Below are 6,711 nucleotides of genomic sequence, written 5' to 3'. Positions count from 1 at the left end.
TTTCAAGATATCGCCATAAAGGTGGACCAGGGGTGACTCTATAATTTGTTTGTACGATATGGGTATCAAATGAAAGGTGTTAATGAGTATTTTAAAAGGGAGTGGGCCTTAGTTCTATAGGTGGATGTCTTTTCGAGATATCGCCATAAAGGTGGGCCAGGGGTGACTCTAGAATTTTTTTGTACGATATGGGAATCAAATGAAAGGTGTTAATGACAATTTTAAAATTGAGTGATCCTAAGTTCTATAGGTGGACGCCTTTTCGAGATATCGCCATAAAGGTGGACCAGGGGTGACTCTAGAATTTATTTTGTACGATATGGGTATCAAATGAAATGTGTTAATGAGTATTTTAAAAGGGCGTGGGCCTAAGTTCTATAGATGAACGCCTTTTCGAGATATCGCCATAAAGATGTACCAGGGGTAACTCTAGAATTTGTTTGTACGATATGAGTATCAAATGAAAGGTGTTAATGAGTATTTTAAAAGGGAGTGGGCCTTAGTTCTATAGGTGGATGTCTTTTCGAGATATCGCCATAAAGGTGGGCCAGGGGTGACTCTAGAATTTTTTTGTACGATATGGGTATCAAATGAAAGGTGTTAATGACAATTTTAAAATTGAGTGATCCTAAGTTCTATAGTTCGAGATATCGCCATAAAGGTGGACCAGGGGTGACTCTAGAATTTATTTTGAACGAAATGGGTATCAAATGAAATGTGTTAATGAGTATTTTAAAAGGGCGTGGGCCTAAGTTCTATAGATAAACGCCTTTTCGAGATATCGCTATAAAGGTGGGCCAGGGGTGACTCTAAAATTTTTTTGTACGATATGGGTATCAAATGAAAGGTGTTAATGAGTATTTTAAAAAGGAGTGGGCCTTAATTCTATATGTGGACGCCTTTTCGAGATATCGCCATAAACGTGGACCAGGGGTGACTATAGAATGTGTTTGTACGATATGGGTATCAAATTAAAGGTATTAATGAGGGCATTAAAAGGGAGTGGCCCTTAATTGTATATGTGAAGGCATTTTCGAGATATCGACCAAAATGTGGACCAGGGTGATCCAGAACATCATCTGTCGGGTGCCGCTAATTTATTTATATATGTAATACCACAAACAGTATTCCTACCAAGATTCCAAGGGCTTTTGATTTCGCCCTGCAAAAGTTTTTCATTTTCTTCTACTTAATATGGTAGGTGTCACACCCATTTTACCAAGTTTTTTTCTAAAGTTATATTTTGCGTCAATATACCAATACAATTACCATGTTTCATCCCTTTTTTCGTAAAGTGGGCGTGGTCATAGTCGGATTTCGTTCATTTTTAATACCAAGATAAAATGAGTTCAAGTAAGCACGTGAACTAAGTTCATTAAAGATATGTCGATTTTTGCTCAAGTTATCGTGTTAACGGCCATGCGGAAGGACAGTTGGACGACTGTGTATAATAACTGAGCGTGGCATCAACCGATTTCGCCCATTTTCACAGAAAACAGTTAACGTCATAAAATCTATGCCCCTACCAAATTTCAAAAGGATTGGTTAATTTTTGTTCGACTTATGGCGGAGCCACGCCCATTTTGAAATTTGCTTTTATTTTTGTAGTTTGTTGCACCATATTATTACTGGAGTTGAATGTTGACATAATTTACTTATATACTGTAAAGATATTAAATTTTTTGTTAAAATTTTACTTAAAAAAATTTTTTTTTTTAAAGTGGGCGTGGTCCTTCTCCGATTTTGCTAATTTTTATTAAGCGTACATATAGTAATAGGAGTAATGTTCCTGCCAAATTTCATCATGATATCTTCAACGACTGCCAAATTCCAGCTTGCCAAATTTTAAATTACCTTCTTTTAAAAGTGGGCGGTGACACGCCTATTGTCCAAAATTTTACTAATTTTCTATTCTGCGTCATAAGTTCAACTCATCTACCAAGCTTGGTCGCTTTATCTGTCTTTTGTAATGAATTATCGCACTTTTTCGGTTTTTCGAAATTTTCAATATCGAAAAAGTGGGCGTGGTTATAGTCCGATATCGTTCATTTTAAATAGCGATCTGAGATGAGTGCTCAGGAACCTACGTACCAAATTTCATCAAGATACCTCAAAATTTACTCAAGTTATCGTGTTAACGGACGGACGGACGGAAATGGCTCAATCAAATTTTTTTTAGATCCTGATTATTTTGATATATGGAAGTCTATATCTATCTCGATTCCTTTATATATGTACAACCAACCGTTATCCAATCAAACTTAATATACTCTGTGAGCTCTGCTCAACTGAGTATAAAAATATTGATAAAATTCTGAAATCTCTTGCCCGCAGTCTTAGGGTAAAGATAAAGAGACACTCATTAAAATCTACAAAGCAATTATCCGGATGCCTGCAAGCTACGCGTCCCCGATATGGTCGCCGAGCCTATGGGGTGCTCACTGTAAAAACTAGAGGCTTGTCAAAACAGCGCTCTCAGAACTGCTAAGTGTTATCTTCTTATGCCAACATCATTCACACAGTTAGGCGAGAGTACTGTCCATATAGGAGAGAAATATAATGATGAACAAACATTTTTTGCTGAATACCAAGAAACGTGGGCATCCCAACAAACTTCCGGTTGAAGAGACACCGCCTTCCAGTGATAAAAGAAATCCTCTTCGCAACCATTATGAGGAAATATGGCACATGAGAACTTAGCCGTATAAAGAAAAAACACAAACAGGACTGCAGTGAAATCCATAAAACGCGTCGGACTTTTATTTTATAAATCGGCCAGCGAACCCTGTTCTTAAAATATAATCTTCTAAACTGAAGTTTTCCCCACTTAATGCATGTCCTGGTGGTAACGTGTCCCCACAAGATACCGAACATCTTTTCAATAGAAATGTTAAACCAACGCTTCTAACACCTCTTTCTCTCTGGTCCACCCCTGTCGAAACTGTAAGTTTCCATTCTGGATTCATGTTTACTGTGAGCAGTGGCGTATAAAAAAATTTAATCGGCTGTTCGTTAGACGTCGACATACGGTAGTACATAGCCAACCTAATATTGCTGAATTTACAATGGAATCACCCATAGTTATTCGCATCTAAACACAAGCTCCATGAGCGTTGATATCGTACACTTTGAAAGTGTCGTAAAATGAAAACTTTATTTAATGACTGGAAAATTGATGCGGATAGTGCTCGGCCAAGCTAGCAAATTATATTCAAACAAATAAACGCTCCTAAATAGGTTGAAAGCAGTACCTCAATATATATGGGTACTTGTTTTTCGTTGTAAGTATACGAGTGTGTGTAGGTATTTAAATACAAAAGTACTCGTATATGTACACAAATATATTTTGAATGTTTGAAAAAGGTTGGATTAGCTGATATTTCATAGCATTATTTGCGTTTCTTACTCTGCTTAACTATTATCGGTTTGAATAAGAGCTTTTGCAAAATTCACACATCTATTTAACTGCATATATTTGTATATACAGTGCACTCGCGATAATATGAACTAATTAAAGCCAGGCCTGTTCAGTTTTGCGAGATTGTTCATATTTACGAAAGGCAACTAAATTGAAAAATATTATATTTAATTAGTTTTAAGACATATATTTTTTATATAAAACCGCAAAAGAAACGCTACTTATTCATTTTTTCACATTACACAAATAAAAAATCAGCTACAGTCAAAAAGTTAGTTATGCATAAATTCATATTCAGTTAAATTTTTGGAAAAATTCATGTCGAAAAAAATCAGTAATCCTCTTTTGTTGTTTCTTTTGTTCAAGCATCCTAAAAACTGCCTTTTCCCTGAGCTTCTTCAACACATTTAAATCCGATTTATCAACCATTTCAATTTCAGACCATTCCAAAGTTTTATTAAACATGTCAATAGTTTCCTTTGATGTAATCGTCTTTTCTGCCTCCACAGAACAGTTACCATCACCTTCTGAAATTTCCTCTATTTCATTGTCATTACATTCAATAGCATCATCGTTCCATTCTCTAACGTTGAAAGCAGTGAATTCAACCTAAATTGAAATTTAATAAAATAAAAAAATAAAACTTCTTTGACTAACGGTTCTAAAACACAAACCTCAGGTCTCAAGTATGACAAAAGATTGTCTGCACCTTCCTCCAAATCTCTTACATTCATAATTAAGTTGCTTCGAAGAACACTCAAAGGAATACTTAAAATATTGCTCCAATATTTGTATAGCACAACAGCATCTATCTTACTCCATGCAGATTCTAAAGTAACAATCGCGTCCTTAAGTGTAATTTGCTTTAGAGCCTCAAGCAAATTAAACCCCTTTGCAGCAACGGAAGCCAAAAGACTGTTTATATAGTAAAGTTTCGTAATCCTGATTGCGTTTTGATCCATAGGTTGTATAAGAGGGATGACATTTGGTGGCATAAACATTGCTAATATGCAGCCGTCTTCGGGTGGATGCGATGGAGCGTTATCAATTAGAAGGATAGCTTTTACTGGTAATCCCTTTTCAATCAAAAACTTTGTAGCCTAAACAAATTTTATGAGCTTTAAGCTATTGAGATAGAATTACATATGAAAGCTTACCTCAGGTAGGAATGAACGGTGGACCCAATCTTTAAAAACAGCCGCACCCAGATGTCGAAACCTTTAAAACAACTGGGGTTTTTAGCCTTTCCGACTACAAGAAGCTTGAGTTGATGAGATTCTGACGCATGTGAACAGCACAAGAAAGTTACTCTTTGCTTTTCCATCTTTGCACCTGGAGCAGTTTTTTCTAAGGATGACACATACGTCTTTTGTGGCAAAAGTTTCCAGTATAAACCGAACTCATTGGCCTTGTATAGTTGCTCACGACTTAATCCAAGCTCCTTCATATTCGCCTTTAACGCTTTTTTTAATGTGTCAACTAACTGGGCCTGTGAAGATAGTTTTTCTCCAGAAACTTGGAGCAAACGAACGCCATATCTCTTTTTAAAACTTTGAAGCCATCCAACACTGGCATTGAATTCAAAGCAATTTTCCTTAATTTTAAAATGAAGATCCTTCGCTTTTTCTTTTAACATAAGCCCGCTAACCGGGAGCTTTTTGTCTCTCATATTCAAAACCATCGATACAGAGATTTATCCATCTTTAGGTACTCTGAATTACGCAAAGTTTTCCTCTTTCCAGGACCGATAAAGGTATTGTTGACACATTTAGAGATAGCATTTTTATTTTTATTAATTAATATTGTAGACTTTGTTACTCCATATTTACGAGCTAATTTAGTAACACTTTCACCCTTTCGTAAATATTCCAGAATATCTGATTTTTCTCTTAAGGTCAAAAACTTGTGCTTTTTTGTGTGCATTTTTTAAACTTATTAATATTAGAATTTTTTGCAAGAAAATGAAGTACCAATTATGCGCGCATGAAATGACCAACTAACGACTTTGAAAATTTGTACTGACGACTGAACGTTAGAGAAAGCATAGCATGTAAGCATGTGTAGACGAGTGAACGCGAGCTTTTCTCATCGACGGTTATGTACATTTTAAATTTAAATAACTAGGGGAGTCCCCAATTTGTGAGGCTCTTGAAATTCGATAGAAATTTGAAAATCAATAATGTTCATATTTTAGAGCCATTGTCAAAAGTTCATATTTTAGAGTACTCAATGGAAGTGAAAAAGTGTTCATATTTTGGGGTGTTCATATAATAGGGTGTTAATATTATCGCGAGTGCACTGTATTTAGCAAAGTATCTACCCGTATGTAGCATTTACTTAGTTCAAAACTTAAGCGGCAATTACCCACCGACGTATGCCGTACGTACGGACGTTTGTCGTACGAAACACATTTGACCGAACCCTCAAGCCCGTGGGAATCAATGTGTACGTCTGTGTACATGTACATAACATATTTGTGTATGTATTGTTTACAGATAAGCACTGTTGCCATTGGCCATTTTGCATGCATGCTTATGGAAACATCAACTTTTTCCAATTTAATTTTTGATGTTGTAAAAGGCTGGAATTAATATTAAATAAATATAAATATATTACATATTTATAATCTGCACTTTTACATAATTATTTCGAATTATTTTCACAATTTTTCAAACTTTAATTAGTGCTTTTGCACAAAACTGCAAACGGTCAAAAATTAGCGCACAAAAGTTTACTAGGCAACTCTGTCTAGTGAGAGAGCGATCAGCTGACACGTTCTTACGGAAAAAAATTAAAATCGTTTTGATTTCTACGTTCCGGGCTACGTACGTACGGGCGTTGCACGTCGGTGAGTTTTCGTTTACATTGCACACTCATAAGATAGGTCGTGTCAGCTGACACGTTTTTGGTACGCACGGTCGTGAGTAACTGCCGCATTATGCACTTTCATGACTGTTTCACTGAAAAACTTTGACAAGACAATTTTACATACACTCACACATACAAAATACATCTACAAACCGACGCATATGCAGCAGTTTATTTACTTAGAACCAAAGAGCAACCAATACGAATACCAGCAGAGGGCAACAACTAAAAAATAATAAAAACTAAAATAAGGCTGGCGATAAAATTTTATATCCATACGATTGAAAGGTTATAGCACTGAATACTCCATACAATTATTTAGCCAACTTTAACTTTTTGACTTTTACTATTGGCTGAATTTATAAGTTCTTTGTTAATTGATAGTAGATTTTATTACTTTGTCTATTTATTTAGCAAAGTTTTAG

At 35.6% G+C, this 6,711-nt stretch overlaps 1 pseudogene; it reads right to left on the bottom strand.

The window, feature by feature from the left end:
* Positions 1–3,712: 3,712 nt before the first annotated feature.
* Positions 3,713–4,822, bottom strand: LOC137254325 (jerky protein homolog-like; annotated as a pseudogene).
* Positions 4,823–6,711: the final 1,889 nt, after the last annotated feature.

Source organism: Eurosta solidaginis, chromosome 5, assembly GCF_040869045.1.
Source record: "Eurosta solidaginis isolate ZX-2024a chromosome 5, ASM4086904v1, whole genome shotgun sequence".
In the NCBI taxonomy this organism is placed as follows: Eukaryota; Metazoa; Arthropoda; class Insecta; order Diptera; family Tephritidae; genus Eurosta; species Eurosta solidaginis.
Note: the sequence above shows the minus strand (reverse complement) of the source record. Positions and strands in the feature narration are given on the sequence as shown.